The sequence below is a fragment of the Silene latifolia genome, chromosome 4 (genome assembly GCF_048544455.1).
Source record: "Silene latifolia isolate original U9 population chromosome 4, ASM4854445v1, whole genome shotgun sequence".
NCBI classification, from domain to species: Eukaryota; Viridiplantae; Streptophyta; class Magnoliopsida; order Caryophyllales; family Caryophyllaceae; genus Silene; species Silene latifolia.
In genome coordinates, this window is record NC_133529.1 from 101,775,539 (window position 1) to 101,795,899 (window position 20,361).

The window sequence follows — 20,361 nt, forward strand, 5'->3', positions numbered from 1 at the left end:
CTTTGAAGAAAAAGAGGTCGAGCGGGACCGTCGAAAAGCGCTAGCCGGGAGGCAACCGGATGTGATTTGTTTAGTTTTGCGAATAAAATTCGTAGTTGTTTAAAAAAATAAATAAAAACTCTTAGTGTGTGCTTAGTTTAATTTCCGTCTTTAGACTGTTGCAATTGGGTTTAGCGCAATTTTGGGCGCGTTTTTATGTGCATTTACAGGTTATTGGACCAAGTTAATTCAATTCATTGAGTTAATTCGAAGAAAGAAGCTGTTTCGTCAGGTAGGTCAGTCGATCGACTGACCTAGCTGGTCGATCGATCGCCCTCGCGATAGCAATACCCTCGATCATCGTGAATCGGTCGATCGACCGGGACCATCGATCGATCGACCCTTCGTATCATTCGCTGTACTTCTTTCTTCAATTTAATTCTTTGCACGTAATTTACCGCTTCATTTTTGTTTTCTCGGATAATGCGCGGTATATTCTGTCTTTTCAGGTACTTATGGTAGCACTGCTGGCTAATGAAACCTCCTAGCTCACGCTGGTTTGGGGAGGTTTCCTTTTGCTGCGCTTAAAGTCTTGTGTGTTTCCGAGTTTAATTTCATGTCTTATTTAGTTATAATAACGCAAATTCCCGTTTCCCTTTTATTTCATTACATGATTTTGCACAATGAGGACATTGCGTGATTTGGTTTGGGGAAGGGTTTTGCACTGCATTCATATGTTTTATTGCATTTCTGTTTCACGTTTACATTTTTGTTTGCATTTGTTATTTCATTTCCTATATATATACAAAATTCAAAAAAATTTCAAAAATTTCAAAAATTCAAACAAATTTTCACGTTTATTTTAGCATATAGGTCGAGTCGGAACGGTAGTATTTCAATGATGACACTGCATTTTCAGTTGTTTTATGCCTAAGCCTTGCTAATTGACATGTTATTAGTAGAATCATTTGCATAGTCTACGAGTTTTCGTTAAATTCTTGTTGGACTTGAGACTTGACTTAGATTTTTGGCAAACTACATCATTTTCTGAGTTTTAGAGCTTATAACTGGTATCATCTATGACCAGTTTATCTAGGAATGTGAGTAGTTACTCCTTATGAGACATGTTATATCAATATGCATAAATATGAACTTAATCTGCTTAATACCTGTATGCATTCGAGTTCGTGATTTGTTGACACATGTGGAAGAGGTCATCCCTTTATTCATTTTGCCCATAAGCTTCACACTGCCAAAAATAGCATTTTTGTCCCAATAACTACATCCTACACTTAGCGTGCCCTTGTCAAGCTAGTAGTTTATGTTCTTGGGATTGTTACTTCATTTTTTGGTTGCAAATGCTCATTTTGAGATGTTGTTGGGAAGATGAAAAAGGAAGGAAAGAAAGAAAAAAAATAGAATTGAAAAAAGAAATGAAAAAAAAAAAAAAAAAAAAAACAAGTTCGATCTATGGTCGGTCGACTGGCCATCTTGGTCGATCGACTGAAGCCCGAGAAAAGAGAAAATAAAATCACTTGGTTGGAGTTTTGATTAGTTGGTGATTTTATTCCCATGCTTTATTATCATCATTTGGGGAATTACAATTATTTCGGAGATTGTGAGATTTGTGCTTGCTATTAGCACCGTTTTTTATTGGAATTTTGAGTAAGAAGTTGGGATGATTTATTAGTTTGGTTCCCTTAGTTACTAGCTTGGCTTTTAACTCTGTTTTTACCAAATTCAACTTAGCCCCTTCTTACCCTTACCTCACATATCCATATTTACCTCGGCATGTGTCATGGTCATTTGTTTGGTTGGAATGCATATGTACGGTTGTAGAGATCATTTTCATATTAGATTGCAGGCATGTTCTTATAGGTCGTAGTTAGGTGAGTGTCACTACAAAATTACTTCTTTCTATCTTTTACATATACTCACCTGTGCTTATGTGTGATATGAGCGACCCGTGAGAGTCCATAATGATAAGCCTCTATAGCTGATGGTTCAGCAGTTTTTAACGACTACATAACTCGTTTGCATGATTCATATTGCTAATTGATTGTTAGTTCTAGCATTAAACTGGTTTAGGCTTTACAGTTTGCATTTCGCTCTGAGATTGAACTCGTTCCATTAGGTCTTAGGATCGAGTCTAGTTCTTGCTTGGGGACAAGCAAGGGTTTGCTTTGGGGAAGTTTGATGTGTGTCCTAAATATGATGTTTTACACCCTATTTCACACGCATTTCAGAGCTCAATTATGTAGTTTATGCTACTATTTTCCCTATTTCCGTCTACTTTCGTGTTTTTGTATAATATTGCAGAAATGTGAAGAATCCAGCGGAAATCGAGCCGAATCCGTCCCTAAGTACTTAGCATTGCATTTGACATCGAGTAAAGACTTGGGAAGCGAACTTGGTGCGTATTTCAAGGCCTGAAAGATGTATTTGCGAGAGTTTTAGAAGCGGATTACCAGCTACAGTGGTCTATAGACTGACCTACATGGTCTATAGACTGTCAGAATGCTTCTCGACATTGCAGGCTGCTTCAGATGGCTATATCTCGAGTTCTAGAGCAGATAATCGAGTGATTCCAATTGGAGGTGAAAGCTTATCCTCTTAGCTTTCCAACTCCGCATAGAACGCCTGATTTGACCAAGTAACGAAGAAATGGCGGCTGTTTTAAGATCGGTGCGCGCTGTAGGAATCGTCAGAATGCAATTCTGTACAGCGCATGTGGTCGATCGACTGGCCTCATTGGTCGATCGACCACTCCACGAGCTGATGCGCAATTTAAAAGACGATAGACCGAAGCCCAATTGGAATTAGGTTTAGGAATAGGTTATGTTATTTTCCTATATAACGTAACTTTACCTGCTGCTTGATAGACCCATCATTCATTAGTTTAGTTTAGTTTTTCGTCAATAAAATTTACTTTTCGCATTAAGCTTTGGTTCTTTCCTCTTCAGTTCTTCGTACGGTATTCTTCTGTTTCTTTGTTAAATTTTATTGCTTTAATTCTTCCGTAGTTTAGAATTGCTAGATAGGATCCCAAAGCCAATTTATCGTTTCATGTTAATTATTTGTTTAGTTAATTTAATTATGAAATCATTTGCTTTGTTTATAAATTTTACTGTTATTATTGTCGCCAATATGTCTAGCTAAACACCCCTTGCTAAGATGTAGGGGATCTATGGCGTAGATGGCATTAGAATAGGTGACCCCGAATTAGGGCTTGGTCGATCGACTGGCTTAACTAGTTGGTCGACTGAGCCGGTTAGTCGATCGAATGGGGTAGCTGGTCGATCGAACGACTTCGTGTTTGATTAGCATCGTTAATTTCGTTAAGTGCAATATTTAACAATGAGACCGAGAGGAGACTTGTTAGATGCTTAGTTTTGACCAACCCGTAGATCGAGAGATAGGGAAGGGCATTAATTAATGAATCAAGACGACTAAATTACTGAGATCGAGAGATAATGTAATTTAGGCTTTAGGAATCACTAATCGGAGGCGAGAGCTAGCATTAGTGAGACTTAGGGACTGGTAGCATAGGCCGAAAGGAGCTACTAGTTAACTTGAACCGAGAGGACTTGTTTTACCCATCATACACGACTGTATTTCGGACTTACCTAGGATTGTGTGCCATCGCAGCTATAGTGAACCGACCGTCTTAGGATTTCTTTCATCATTGTTTACATCTTTTACAACTTTTATTTATTTATTTAGTTTATGTTATTAGTTTTAGTTATAATTCACATCAAAACCCCCCCTCACTGTTACCGATAGACTGAAATATAAAGCAACTATTATCTCCCTACCTCCCTGCGGATCGACCCTTACTACCACTTGCTTGTTGTAGTTTGGAAAATTATAAATATTATTTTTGATACTCACATCGACAGGTATCACTTCCCACTCCGAGGGTTGTGCTCATTAATGACTTAAGTTACGGAGGGAATCGTGTGGTTGAGGCGCGATGTTTGCCAGGGGATCCGAGTCACTTTCGGGCCCGGTACCACAGACGTGTTCCGAGTACCTATTTGTGAGGTGTGGTGTCGTGGGGGTCTCCCTGACACCGGCGGTTGTGGGTACATCTTGGCGTGTCCCGGTACCAGCATGGTGATTGTATAATCGTGTCTCTTTCATATCATTGGCGTGTTGCATATTTATCTATCATGTTGTGTCTTATTATTGAAACTAACGTATTTGTGTGTCTATGTAATTGTCACCTATTTCCGGGGTGACCTGTGTCGATTAATATGATATTTTCGATCATATGGGGAGCAGGTTGAGTACAGGTTGGTTTAGTGTCACGCGGGAGACGGGACGCGCTTTGGACTTGGAGTCGAGCTACATAGTTGGATGACTTAGATAGTAGTCGAGCTACATAGTTGGATCACTAAACTTGTCATTTATTTAAGTTGTTCTTTAATTGGAGTTTTGAAACACTGCCTCGGGAAACTGAGATACTAACATCCTTCAATAATCTTGGCCGGCTAAGAAGGGGGTGTTACAAAGTGGTATCAGAGCCAGGTTTTGGAACATAAACCAGTGAACCAAAATGAATCTAGGAGTGTCAAATAGAATGAACCCGACATGAGTACAATATGAGGTCGATTTTGGATGAGTGGACGCCCTCATCTCAAAACTAGATCCCATTGTCTTGGTTGGTCACTACGTGGGTAGTTATGAGTATGGAGGAATGTTATGTAATATGTTGTGTGATTTCATGTGTACAATGTTAAGTTGGCAAGTCCTCACATGACATGGTTTTCTGTGTGTTGATACAAGTTATAGATTTCTTGCTTGACATAACCCTTTATGTGGTGTATGATAATACATGATGAGTTTTAATGCTATAATTAACATGTGTGTTGTAGCCGTGAATAGGCTTCTTTCACACCAACATGTGAAAGTGGAATAGAATAATTGATGTGTGTAACATGTTTTGGAAGTGGTTATTACGTGTTGGTGTGTGAGGGGCACTAGGTCCGTCCTTTGGCATTTTAATACCACATATATGTTTGGATTTCACTAGTGCTATGGTTAGAGTTGTAGATATCTCATTTCTGCACCTCCCGCAAGCCACCCGGTGATGATTGGGCCGCATGTTTGGTACACGGAACGATTTATGACAGTTCTTAAGTTTATCGTCAAGTGATAGCTCAAATACTTGTGTCTACCTCTTGGTTGTCATCTACGCGCCGATACGGTCATTTTGACAGTAATTAGAGTTCATTTGGAGTCCGGGTTAAAAACCGCTTCATTTTCTAATAAATCGTTTAAAATGCCGAGTCGGAATGTGCTGGAATATTCCGGATATTTTTATTCCATAAATTAATTTAATACCTTTTGGTAAAATATATACCGAAAATCTTATTTTAAAGAATAAGGGAGTTGAGATCCACCGCGATTCCGTAAAGGAAACGCGTAAATCTTTCTTCCGTAGGAGGAAACCTCTAGAGAAAGGACGCATCACCTGCTGCGCCTCTTCGAAGAATCGCAACAGCTGTTGTGCCTCTTCCCCAGCTCTTTTCTGCGTGTTTTCAGATTTTTCCGTGATTTCTTTCCAAAGTTTGAGTCATTCCATAACTCTCCATATTTTCTATTATAAATAGGGACCTTCGTTCCACATATTTTTCACGCGAGTGTCCGCCTTTCTCTTCTCCCTTTGCATTCTAAGACCGTGCTCTAAGCTTTTGACGTCTACGTGCTTGATCAATCGACCACGTAAGCTCAAATCATTCTGAGTACCAGTCACGTTGCATGACCGACCTATTTGACCAATACACATCAATCAATTCAATCTAAATCCTCTTTCGAGGGCACTTTCTACATACATTCGAGTCGAGCAATCACTAAAGCGTTAACTTAGATAATCTCGTTTCATCAAACATGTAAGTCTGAGGGTGTAAATACCATCTTTTATTATTGTATTTTATTTTTGTATCAATTAATGTAAGATTTATGTCAAAAGTATGTTTAAAATCGACTTAAAAAACCTTTTTATCAATCTTCTTTTACGGATCAGCAGTAACCAGACGTCGAGAAGAAACTTAGTAATTGCTGCGCCTCTTGGAAGAGTCGCAGCATCTGCTGCGCCTCTTCCAGAGGCTGCCGCAGTTCCTGCTTTTCTTCTTCTTCCTCGGTTCCCTGATGATTTCGTCCTTTTTTTCTTATTTTCTTTCTTCCATTCACATATAATAGATTTTTAATACTTCCTAATAATAATTATGCTTTGTTTTACGGTTTAAATCCCTTATAATTGATATTTGCGAGTTTTCGCCATTAAATCAAACCCGGATTTTTAGAGACTCGGTTCGTTCATATCAAGTTTCTGAGGTTCGCTTTTGTACATATTTTTACCGTTTATTTCCGATTTGTCTAGTTCTTTCGACTCGTTTCCGTCTTCATAAATTTAACCTAGTTTGACCTAACTCGTTTTAATTCGCCTTTAATTAGTTTTAATCCGTTTTATTTTGTTTTTATCGCTTTTATGACGATTCATGCGTAAATTAATACGCTAAATCACTTTCATCCGAATCAAACATCAATAATCAACCATTAAACACACGAACGAATGTAACAACTCGCAGTTCTGACTTCACAGCCAGAACTCACCTCAGAAATAGACGCAGTGACCACTGCGCCTTTTCCAAGGGACGCAGCAATGCTGTGCCTGTTCCGGGGTGATTTCTGTCTCTGAACTCCCGTTCTTGCTTTGACCTAATGTTTTAATTACGCAATTAATTGACTATTAATCGTAATATCACCCTTAATCTGTCCATGTTTTCTAACCTTTCTTTCTTTTCCTTTCATTTTCTCAAATTGTCCGTCTTAAGTATATTTTTGACGTAAATCATTAAATCGTCATAATTTATTGTAATTTTAATTATCGTTATTTATTTATTCGTTATCATTGTTATGTATATTTATTTGTTCTTCACATGTAATCAATCCTAAACCATAATTCGACATTAATGAGTGCTAAATTATATGTTCACCGACTTAGTTAATTCTCGCATGCTAGGATCAAAACGTTGTTTGTCGCATTGCATGCATATAATCGACAACATATAAAGTATGAACGATTTCCCTAATCATTAGTAGAGGTCGTTATCGAGGCGGGCGGGATTAGGTGTTCAGTAAAAGGACTTCCTAATACGTACCCTCACCCCTTACTCCAGATCTCTGTGAACATCCGTGTTCATTGGCATCCACAAGAGTCATTCTAGACATAGAATGTTAAGGGTAACGAGTTCTTAGTGTTCATGTCACTAGTTTGTGTCTTGACATGACACGAGGTATTCGAACGGTTTCCAATTTTCCACAATAAATTGGTGGCGACTCCACAAATGCAAACGCTTGTTCCCAAGCGCCCCCGTGGGCCCCCCGTGTCCACAGTTTGGCGACTCCGCTGGGGAATAATACACTTACGTGTTGCCAAGGGTGAAACTTGAACAAGGTTAGGGAATAGTTTATATGAGACAGTTGTCGGTTTTCATTACTCGACCTTCTTAGGTCGTTTTTGTGAGACCCCTCGATAGGGCATCAAAAATAAAGCGGAAATTACGAGATTTAAAAAAAAAACCTTTAAGAGTTTAAAGTGCGAAATTCACCATAAGTGATCAAACAAAAATGAAAAGAAAGATAATTAAGTTTTACAATTTAAAACAAGTGCGTTGGGGAAAAGATATCCCACGAATAAACACAAGTCTAACGATAGGTGAGTCTAAGCAACCTATAACTAAGGTCCAAGGTTCAACGTTCTCGCTAGCTCACACGTCTTCCCCATAATCTGCATCACAAACCTGTCATTCATGTAAACATGAACGCCCACGGTCAGTGGGGAGTAACTCGGGGTTCTCCCAGCCCACAATATGTCAAAATGCACATAAGCAAGAACTTAATTAAACATATTGATCATGCATCATACTTGAATAATATGGACAAGGGAATATAACGATAATCATAACGAGATAGGCATATTGCATTCTTAATGAGATAGGCATGGTACATTATATTAAACATGCATTCAAGGTAACCAAAACATGGATATGAGATTAGGCATCGAATCATATGAAGAAGGTAAACAACGGATCAATTGAATAGAAAATACATGGATGTGAACCAATAGCCATTCCTTTGAAAACCTCTTAACAACCATAGCACGGGACGTGGCTACTAATGTCACATTCATACTTATGGCTTACATCTCACCATAAGAACGGATGGGAACATCAATCCCAGCGATCATATCGCAACTAGGGGCTTGCATCTCACCACTAGTATCCGATAGGACCAAGACTCTCACAAATAGTTATAGAAGACGTGCACTCTCGTATATAAGAACACGCCAATGACCGTAACAAGCAAGACATTTACAAAGGATTGACTCAAAACAAGACAAACCTCTAGACTCCAACCTCCTGGTAGGACGACGATCATAATACGGTCCTAGTCTAAATCTGGCCAGACTCTCGGGATGGACGACACCCGATTCGACATACAATCCCAAATCGTATCCAAGACTCGATCCATGACACCTAGCCGTGCCCCAAGGTCGAGTAACCCCAAATCGGAACCATGGTACCTATCCGTACCCCAAGGTCCGAAGAGGCGGAAGGAAGACAGCCCAACTCGGAAACAATGGCACATAATCGTGACCCAATGGCCGAGGGCAAATAAATAAGGAATGTCGAGTAGTCACACAATGTAAACCGTCACGCTCCGGTCACAAGTACGAGTAACAATGATTGCACAAACATAACGTAAACAATTCATGTGAAGCATGTATAAGTATAAGAGTATAACAAATATCAAGTACTCCCATGATAAAAGAGTCTCAACACATCATACACAAGCATTAGAACCAAAGTTAAGATGCATACCCAACAAGAAACTCAAAACCCAATCTATAACAACAAGTTTAGTACTCGACTACAACAAGGGTCAACTTCAAACGGTCATAACTTGAGTTCTATACATGATAATGAGGTGAAACCAGTAGGAGGTGATATCTTATCCTCTTACGGTTCTAACGGTAGGTCATAAGCCTCAAACAAACAAGTAACGAAGAAGTTATGGCCATTTTACGAAAACTGGTCAGGCTTAAACCGCAGCCTGCGATAGTGGCCGGAGCCTGCGGTGGGTGCCGGAGCCTGCGGTGGGTGCCGGAGCCTGCGGTTTTCCCCTGCCACCGGACTGTTTGCACGACAATTTCCTACCCTTTCCGAAAGTCGATTCCTACCAATTTTTCATCCCAAATTCCTCTTAAATATACATGTTAACACAATAATACCTAATAGAAACCACAAGAATGTAATTGTCACACATCTTGATGGATTCAAGCACAAGATTTTGACCCAAAATCAAACAATTAATTCATCCAAACATCACAACTTTACCCAATTGAAAATCAATGTAACAACATGCTTAAAACTCTTCAACCAACCATGAGATGGTTGTTCATACAAACTCATTCAACAACATACATGTGAAACAAGAAAAGATTCAAACTTTAACATACATATGAACAAACTACAAAATATAAACACACAAATTTGACATAATGTCGAGTAACCCATCACCGTTACCTTTTTGCTCTTAATCTCTAATGTAATCGTCTCACAAGCAAGAATCCACTTCCGGGCCAACTCACCTTTCTCCTAAACATAAGAAAACACAAAATAAGACTAAAAATCGAAACTAGAAAAAGGGTACCATATAGAGGATGGCTCGACAGCCCCAATAATGGAGGAAAGTCGGATCTTTTCTTACCTAGAAAGAAGGAGGGCGATGAGAGGAAGAGATAGCCGCGAAAATCACTTGAATCGGATAAGAATTGAGCAAATTATGGTGTTTTGAAGATTTGTAAGATAGATGTATAAAAATGGTGAGGGTTGTTGAAGATGAATTTCAGAAAAATGAAGAGGGAGATGAAGTTGTGAGGTGTTAGGTGAGGGTTTTATGAAAAGAAAAGAGAAGGAGAAAAGGCCCATAAGTTATAAAAAGCCCAACAACTCAAATTGAGTCGGTTTAAGCTAGAATTTTCGTCTCAAGCCCACTATAACTCAAGACGGGAGATATTATTATTATTATCATTATTATCCGACCAAAATATTTATTTTGTATAACTTAAGCTTTAAAAATATAATATTTATAAAAATCATGTTTAATAATGAAGTTAATTAAATTAAATAATTAAAATATAAATAAGACAATGAAACGGTTAATTAAATTATAATTGCCAAAATAGAAAATTCGCGGGTGTTACAATCACCCTATCTTTTAAAAAGTTTCGTCCTCGAAACTTGAAAATGGAAATGAAATGTCGTATAAAATAAAACTGGAATTTTGAATTCGGTAACCAAAACATTCAAAAGGTTACTTATCGTAAGAATCAAAATCCTTTCAGAAGTCTCAATTAAAATTTTAAAACAGAACGATTCTCATCAAAGGAACGAAAATGCTCTCGTTGCGCATTCAAGAACATCACATTCCAAATCAAAGATATGGTCAAAAGCAAATCATTTGTATAAATCAAAAATCAAAATACTTTCAAAGACATTGATGAAGAGTTTTCAAAAGTATAAGTCTCATTCATGGAACGAAATTGCTCTTGTCGTGCACACAAGAACGCTAACTTTCCAAGTCTAAGACAAATTTAAAACAAAAATCATTCGCCGACAAGCGTAGAACAAGTTATTAAACGTTTCAAATAACGAGTTCTAACATCCGATCAACGTCAAAATCAAAAGAGAAGGCAATTCACTCAAATTTTCTTTTGCAAAGGTCAAAATAGAAGTAGAGGCTTCATTTCTAAATTAAAAAGGAAGTCAAATTCCTGAAAATATAATATTAAACTTTGACAACGAAATCATAAGTAGACCAAAGCTAGTTAGAAATTGAGCAAAGTTAAAAGTAACTCGGGTTTAGCAATTAAAAATCAATAAAAAGGAGTTATACTCGTAGGACAAAAGGATAACTAAATCAAATTTTCATTTTTGAACTCTTAAAATAGGTAGGGTTTAGTAAAAGTAACATAAACCTTTAACGACGAACCAAAAATGGTAGTTTGAAACGTTTAGAAATTTTATGAATTGAAAAGTAACTTAGATATCATGAAAACAAGATACGCTAAGAGGGTTCAAACTTAACCAACAAAGAGATAGGATGAACTTCCTAGGAGAAGAGTTGAAATCGAATCTACCAGGCTATCAAAGATTGAATTCCATAGGTTAGCATCAAATTCTAAAGGAGGAGCAAGCATAAACGAGGAAGAGAGGTATGAACGGAAACACTTATGGTCAAAGAGGACGGGAAGTTAGGCAACAAGGAAACACTAGATACTTAAATCTCGAACAACAAAGTCACCCTGAACGGTTCCGAAAACTTCCTAACCACTAAACTCATAACCACATAACTCCCAAAAATTTCCTCAAAATACTCACAATTTACTCCTATGCTACCCCGTGGGTCAAGTCACTCCATCACAATTGTGATTCCATAACTCTCAAATATAAATCATCTATAAACGATTTCCATGAAATATCAAAACTACTAAAAGAGTTACACACATAACCAACTATCAACTACTAGGAGTTCTCACTATGGTAAAATCCTAAATCAAAGGTCAAAATCTCCAGGTCTTTATACTTTCTAACACTCCAAACCAAAATCTTATTCACACCCGAATTCACAAGCCTAAATGATCACATTCCCCAAATCTTAAAGACCACCAACCAAAAGTAAATAGATTGTCATACAATTTTTCCTACCCAACTCAACTCAAGTGCCACTAATCCAATTTTGACGAAATCAAGGTTTGCAAAGAATCCTCAAGGGCATCTCACTCACTCTACAACGTAGCCAACAAAGCCATCACTCCACTAAAGAAACAAAGGGTAATAACTAGGTCAAGAAATGATAGGAAATTTCAAAGGGATACATGAACATGACGAGGTGTGAGATTAAAGGAGTCAACAATAAAGGTAACTAGTTAACACAAGTAAGAGACATTAGAATTAGAGAGGTATTCAAGTCAAGGAAACGACAAGTAACTTTTATGCTTAAGAATTAAATCTAATCAAGGTATAAGCGGAGGGAAGGAAGATGATTAATGGTACGAATGAGGACTTCAAGGCTTAACCCATACGCTTTCTAAGACTTAAGGTTCTTTCTAACAGGGTCACGCCTATTAGGATATTGTACCATCATAACAAAACAACCAAATTCCAAAACATGGGTTAAGACAATTCATCTCATTCCTTATATGCAAGTCTCTCTTCAAGGGTTACACCTCTATGGCTGATCAAGGTAAAAATAAACGCTCGCTTAAGGGTTGATACATTGGTTAGACTCATTGTTCACCTATCCTATCACATATTAGGATATCCCTAAAGTAAGTCTACCACTCAAGTATAACAACGTCTCTTTATCTCAAGTTCTCGACACAACCTCGATGTTTTAAAAACCAAAGAACGAATTAACAAAGACTTCTCAACCAAATTCTTCAAGGGAAAACTAATATCAAATCACATCACCATTCTATTTGGGACCTTTAACATCTAAGAATGGGTTCTATTCAAGGCTTCTATCATAAATCTATCTCATATTCTCCTAAGGTGACGACGCTCAACCTACTAAGCTTTCAAATCCCAAACATAAACAACAAAGCCAAGTTCTATAACTTTAATCACATAGGCAACTTATTCCTGACACGAAGAATCCACCAATCAATTATACTTACTTGGTCAAGGAACTAGGTATAAGAATCACTAAGTATTTATCATCACCTTACCTAAGTCTTTTCTGACATCCTGACCTCTCAAAACTGGGGTTAAGGGTCAAAACACAAACAAACTCCACAAAAGCCAACTTATCCGACCGAGTTAACATTCCATAAGGCAAAGATGAAGGTATACACGAGGGGCATTATAAGGAGAAAAGGTACAAAGACAACTCCTAAGATATGGAATAAGAGTTGCGAAAGGCATAGAAGCACACAGATAAGGGAATATGACAAGGCACTCAAAGAGAGGAAGGTATCTTCGAGACGGTAAGGAAATCCTTCAAGAGAAAGAGTTCCTTAAGCAAGATGTTATGGAAGGAGAAACAAAAACATGGGATAGGTCGGGCGGGTACCAACCTAGCTTCCAAGGTAAAGCAAAAGAGAGTTTAGAAAGGAGGGATGAGCATCACGGGATAAAAGTAAGGAAAGGTGGATCAAGGATAGAAAACACACCCATAACGGTGTCGGGAGGAACGGCGGTTCCGACTTGATTCTCGACAAGAGTGACTCTTCTTGGCTCGGCTTCCGGAGCATGAGGGAGAGGAGGAGGGATAGTCTTCTTCTCGGGGCAATTCTGAAGAGATGTCCAGGGCTTCTTGCAATGGTAACACTTCAAGGGCATAGCATAGCATCCAATCCCGGGGTGATAAGTTTGCCCACACTTGAAGCACTTGCGGTTCTCCTTAAGCCTATTAGTAGATGTAGGTACTTGTCCTTTCGGCTCTTGCACTACTGGCTCTTGTCCTCCATGGTCTTGTACTCCTTGTCCTTGGACTCTCGGCACCAACCTCTTCTTGCTAGGATAAGACGAGGATGAGGGCACAGATGGCCTCTTGCCACGGCGGATAGGGCGATGATTCACATGAGCATTGGCATTCCGTTGATTCCGAAGAATTAGAGTAAGGGCTTCCATGATAGTATTCTCCACCTTGGTTGGTCGTACCATCTTCTCAAGACACCAAAGAGTCAACCATGTTAGCACCTAACACATAGCATGCACAAAGAGACTACCAACTTAGGTCCTTAGTCCTACCCATCTCTCATTTATTATTTGAGGTCAAGTTCAATTTAAATTCGGGGTACACGTGTGTGCGTCGGGAGCAACATATGCTCGATACCAACCGTGAGACCCCTCGATAGGGCATCAAAAATAAAGCGGAAATTACGAGATTTAAAAAAAACCTTTAAGAGTTTAAAGTGCGAAATTCACCATAAGTGATCAAACAAAAATGAAAAGAAAGATAATTAAGTTTTACAATTTAAAACAAGTGCGTTGGGGAAAAGATATCCCACGAATAAACACAAGTCTAACGATAGGTGAGTCTAAGCAACCTATAACTAAGGTCCAAGGTTCAACGTTCTCGCTAGCTCACACGTCTTCCCCATAATCTGCATCACAAACCTGTCATTCATGTAAACATGAACGCCACAGTCAGTGGGGAGTAACTCAGGGTTCTCCCAGCCACAATATGTCAAAATGCACATAAGCAAGAACTTAATTAAACATATTGATCATGCATCATACTTGAATAATATGGACAAGGGAATATAACGATAATCATAACGAGATAGGCATATTGCATTCTTAATGAGATAGGCATGGTACATTATATTAAACATGCATTCAAGGTAACCAAAACATGGATATGAGATTAGGCATCGAATCATATGAAGAAGGTAAACAACGGATCAATTGAATAGAAAATACATGGATGTGAACCAATAGCCATTCCTTTGAAAACCTCTTAACAACCATAGCACGGGACGTGGCTACTAATGTCACATTCATACTTATGGCTTACATCTCACCATAAGAACGGATGGGAACATCAATCCCGACGATCATATCGCAACTAGGGGCTTGCATCTCACCACTAGTATCCGATAGGACCAAGACTCTCACAAATAGTTATAGAAGACGTGCACTCTCGTATATAAGAACACGCCAATGACCGTAACAAGCAAGACATTTACAAAGGATTGACTCAAAACAAGACAAACCTCTAGACTCCAACCTCCTGGTAGGACGACGATCATAATACGGTCCTAGTCTAAATCTGGCCAGACTCTCGGGATGGACGACACCCGATTCGACATACAATCCCAAATCGTATCCAAGACTCGATCCATGACACCTAGCCGTGCCCCAAGGTCGAGTAACCCCAAATCGGAACCATGGTACCTATCCGTACCCCAAGGTCCGAAGAGGCGGAAGGAAGACAGCCCAACTCGGAAACAATGGCACATAATCGTGACCCAATGGCCGAGGGCAAATAAATAAGGAATGTCGAGTAGTCACACAATGTAAACCGTCACGCTCCGGTCACAAGTACGAGTAACAATGATTGCACAAACATAACGTAAACAATTCATGTGAAGCATGTATAAGTATAAGAGTATAACAAATATCAAGTACTCCCATGATAAAAGAGTCTCAACACATCATACACAAGCATTAGAACCAAAGTTAAGATGCATACCCAACAAGAAACTCAAAACCCAATCTATAACAACAAGTTTAGTACTCGACTACAACAAGGGTCAACTTCAAACGGTCATAACTTGAGTTCTATACATGATAATGAGGTGAAACCAGTTGGAGGTGATAGCTTATCCTCTTACGGTTCTAACGGTAGGTCATAAGCCTCAAACAAACAAGTAACGAAGAAGTTATGGCCATTTTACGAAAACTGGTCAGGCTTAAACCGCAGCCTGCGATAGTGGCCGGAGCCTGCGGTGGGTGCCGGAGAACTGCGGTTTTCCCCGCCACCGGACTGTTTGCACGACAATTTCCTACCCTTTCCGAAAGTCGATTCCTACCAATTTTTCATCCCAAATTCCTCTTAAATATACATGTTAACACAATAATACCTAATAGAAACCACAAGAATGTAATTGTCACACATCTTGATGGATTCAAGCACAAGATTTTGACCCAAAATCAAACAATTAATTCATCCAAACATCACAACTTTACCCAATTGAAAATCAATGTAACAACATGCTTAAAACTCTTCAACCAACCATGAGATGGTTGTTCATACAAACTCATTCAACAACATACATGTGAAACAAGAAAAGATTCAAACTTTAACATACATATGAACAAACTACAAAATATAAACACACAAATTTGACATAATGTCGAGTAACCCATCACCGTTACCTTTTTGCTCTTAATCTCTAATGTAATCGTCTCACAAGCAAGAATCCACTTAGGGCCAACTCACCTTTCTCCTAAACATAAGAAAACACAAAATAAGACTAAAAATCGAAACTAGAAAAAGGGTACCATATAGAGGATGGCTCGACAGCCCCAATAATGGAGGAAAGTCGGATCTTTTCTTACCTAGAAAGAAGGAGGGCGATGAGAGGAAGAGATAGCCGCGAAAATCACTTGAATCGGATAAGAATTGAGCAAATTATGGTGTTTTGAAGATTTGTAAGATAGATGTATAAAAATGGTGAGGGTTGTTGAAGATGAATTTCAGAAAAATGAAGAGGGAGATGAAGTTGTGAGGTGTTAGGTGAGGGTTTTATGAAAAGAAAAGAGAAGGAGAAAAGGCCCATAAGTTATAAAAAAGCCCAACAACTCAAATTGAGTCGGTTTCCGCTAGAATTTTCGTCTCAAGCCCACTATAACTCAAGACGGGAGATATTATTATTATTATCATTATTATCCGACCAAAATATTTATTTTGTATAACTTAAGCTTTAAAAATATAATATTTATAAAAATCATGTTTAATAATGAAGTTAATTAAATTAAATAATTAAAATATAAATAAGACAATGAAACGGTTAATTAAATTATAATTGCCAAAATAGAAAATTCGCGGGTGTTACAATCACCCCATCTTTTAAAAAGTTTCGTCCTCGAAACTTGAAAATGGAAATGAAATGTCGTATAAAATAAAACTGGAATTTTGAATTCGGTAACCAAAACATTCAAAAGGTTACTTATCGTAAGAATCAAAATCCTTTCAGAAGTCTCAATTAAAATTTTAAAACGAACCAGATTCTCATCAAAGGAACGAAAATGCTCTCGTTGCGCATTCAAGAACATCACATTCCAAATCAAAGATATGGTCAAAAGCAAATCATTTGTATAAATCAAAAATCAAAATACTTTCAAAGACATTGATGAAGAGTTTTCAAAAGTATAAGTCTCATTCATGGAACGAAATTGCTCTTGTCGTGCACACAAGAACGCTAACTTTCCAAGTCTAAGACAAATTTAAAACAAAAATCATTCGCCGACAAGCGCAGAACAAGTTATTAAACGTTTCAAATAACGAGTTCTAACATCCGATCAACGTCAAAATCAAAAGAGAAGGCAATTCACTCAAATTTTCTTTTGCAAAGGTCAAAATAGAAGTAGAGGCTTCATTTCTAAATTAAAAAGGAAGTCAAATTCCTGAAAATATAATATTAAACTTTGACAACGAAATCATAAGTAGACCAAAGCTAGTTAGAAATTGAGCAAAGTTAAAAGTAACTCGGGTTTAGCAATTAAAAATCAATAAAAGGAGTTATACTCGTAGGACAAAAGGATAACTAAATCAAATTTTCATTTTTGAACTCTTAAAATAGGTAGGGTTTAGTAAAAGTAACATAAACCTTTAACGACGAACCAAAAATGGTAGTTTGAAACGTTTAGAAATTTTATGAATTGAAAAGTAACTTAGATATCATGAAAACAAGATACGCTAAGAGGGTTCAAACTTAACCAACAAAGAGATAGGATGAACTTCCTAGGAGAAGAGTTGAAATCGAATCTACCAGGCTATCAAAGATTGAATTCCATAGGTTAGCATCAAATTCTAAAGGAGGAGCAAGCATAAACGAGGAAGAGAGGTATGAACGGAAACACTTATGGTCAAAGAGGACGGGAAGTTAGGCAACAAGGAAACACTAGATACTTAAATCTCGAACAACAAAGTCACCCTGAATCGGCCCGAAAACTTCCTAACCACTAAACTCATAACCACATAACTCCCAAAAATTTCCTCAAAATACTCACAATTTACTCCTATGCTACCCCGTGGGTCAAGTCACTCCATCACAATTGTGATTCCATAACTCTCAAATATAAATCATCTATAAACGATTTCCATGAAATATCAAAACTACTAAAAGAGTTACACACATAACCAACTATCAACTACTAGGAGTTCTCACTATGGTAAAATCCTAAATCAAAGGTCAAAATCTCCAGGTCTTTATACTTTCTAACACTCCAAACCAAAATCTTATTCACACCCGAATTCACAAGCCTAAATGATCACATTCCCCAAATCTTAAAGACCACCAACCAAAAGTAAATAGATTGTCATACAATTTTTCCTACCCAACTCAACTCAAGTGCCACTAATCCAATTTTGACGAAATCAAGGTTTGCAAAGAATCCTCAAGGGCATCTCACTCACTCTACAACGTAGCCAACAAAGCCATCACTCCACTAAAGAAACAAAGGGTAATAACTAGGTCAAGAAATGATAGGAAATTTCAAAGGGATACATGAACATGACGAGGTGTGAGATTAAAGGAGTCAACAATAAAGGTAACTAGTTAACACAAGTAAGAGACATTAGAATTAGAGAGGTATTCAAGTCAAGGAAACGACAAGTAACTTTTATGCTTAAGAATTAAATCTAATCAAGGTATAAGCGGAGGGAAGGAAGATGATTAATGGTACGAATGAGGACTTCAAGGCTTAACCCATACGCTTTCTAAGACTTAAGGTTCTTTCTAACAGGGTCACGCCTATTAGGATATTGTACCATCATAACAAAACAACCAAATTCCAAAACATGGGTTAAGACAATTCATCTCATTCCTTATATGCAAGTCTCTCTTCAAGGGTTACACCTCTATGGTCGATCAAGGTAAAAATAAACGCTCGCTTAAGGGTTGATACATTGGTTAGACTCATTGTTCACCTATCCTATCACATATTAGGATATCCCTAAAGTAAGTCTACCACTCAAGTATAACAACGTCTCTTTATCTCAAGTTCTCGACACAACCTCGATGTTTTAAAAACCAAAGAACGAATTAACAAAGACTTCTCAACCAAATTCTTCAAGGGAAAACTAATATCAAATCACATCACCATTCTATTTGGGACCTTTAACATCTAAGAATGGGTTCTATTCAAGGCTTCTATCATAAATCTATCTCATATTCTCCTAAGGTGACGACGCTCAACCTACTAAGCTTTCAAATCCCAAACATAAACAACAAAGCCAAGTTCTATAACTTTAATCACATAGGCAACTTATTCCTGACACGAAGAATCCACCAATCAATTATACTTACTTGGTCAAGGAACTAGGTATAAGAATCACTAAGTATTTATCATCACCTTACCTAAGTCTTTTCGACATCCCGACCTCTCAAACCGGGGTTAAGGGTCAAAACACAAACAAACTCCACAAAAGCCAACTTATCCGACCGAGTTAACATTCCATAAGGCAAAGATGAAGGTATACACGAGGGGCATTATAAGGAGAAAAGGTACAAAGACAACTCCTAAGATATGGAATAAGAGTTGCGAAAGGCATAGAAGCACACAGATAAGGGAATATGACAAGGCACTCAAAGAGAGGAAGGTATCTTCGAGACGGTAAGGAAATCCTTCAAGAGAAAGAGTTCCTTAAGCAAGATGTTATGGAAGGAGAAACAAAAACATGGGATAGGTCGGGCGGGTACCAACCTAGCTTCCAAGGTAAAGCAAAAGAGAGTTTAGAAAGGAGGGATGAGCATCACGGGATAAAAGTAAGGAAAGGTGGATCAAGGATAGAAAACACACCCATAACGGTGTCGGGAGGAACGGCGGTTCCGACTTGATTCTCGACAAGAGTGACTCTTCTTGGCTCGGCTTCCGGAGCATGAGGGAGAGGAGGAGGGATAGTCTTCTTCTCGGGGCAATTCCTGAAGAGATGTCCGGGCTTCTTGCAATGGTAACACTTCAAGGGCATAGCATAGCATCCAATCCCGGGGTGATAAGTTTGCCCACACTTGAAGCACTTGCGGTTCTCCTTAAGCCTATTAGTAGATGTAGGTACTTGTCCTTTCGGCTCTTGCACTACTGGCTCTTGTCCTCCATGGTCTTGTACTCCTTGTCCTTGGACTCTCGGCACCAACCTCTTCTTGCTAGGATAAGACGAGGATGAGGGCACAGATGGCCTCTTGCCACGGCGGATAGGGCGATGATTCACATGAGCATTGGCATTCCGTTGATTCCGAAGAATTAGAGTAAGGGCTTCCATGATAGTATTCTCCACCTTGGTTGGTCGTACCATCTTCTCAAGACACCAAAGAGTCAACCATGTTAGCACCTAACACATAGCATGCACAAAGAGACTACCAACTTAGGTCCTTAGTCCTACCCATCTCTCATTTATTATTTGAGGTCAAGTTCAATTTAAATTCGGGGTACACGTGTGTGCGTCGGGAGCAACATATGCTCTGATACCAACTGTGAGACCCCTCGATAGGGCATCAAAAATAAAGCGGAAATTACGAGATTTAAAAAAAACCTTTAAGAGTTTAAAGTGCGAAATTCACCATAAGTGATCAAACAAAAA

General features: G+C 38.3%; 2 long non-coding RNA genes across 2 annotated transcripts; both read right to left on the minus strand.

The window, feature by feature from the left end:
* Nucleotides 1–7,615: 7,615 nt before the first annotated feature.
* LOC141652357 (uncharacterized) lies at nt 7,616–9,734 on the minus strand. The gene is made up of 2 exons (XR_012547165.1): nt 9,573–9,734; nt 7,616–7,787 (listed from the first exon to the last, which is right to left on the minus strand). It is a non-coding gene; the product is annotated as an uncharacterized LOC141652357 (long non-coding RNA).
* Nucleotides 9,735–13,999: 4,265 nt separating this feature from the next.
* Nucleotides 14,000–15,985, minus strand: LOC141652358 (uncharacterized). Its single transcript, XR_012547166.1, has 2 exons — nt 15,936–15,985; nt 14,000–14,171 (listed from the first exon to the last, which is right to left on the minus strand). It is a non-coding gene; the product is annotated as an uncharacterized LOC141652358 (long non-coding RNA).
* Nucleotides 15,986–20,361: the final 4,376 nt, after the last annotated feature.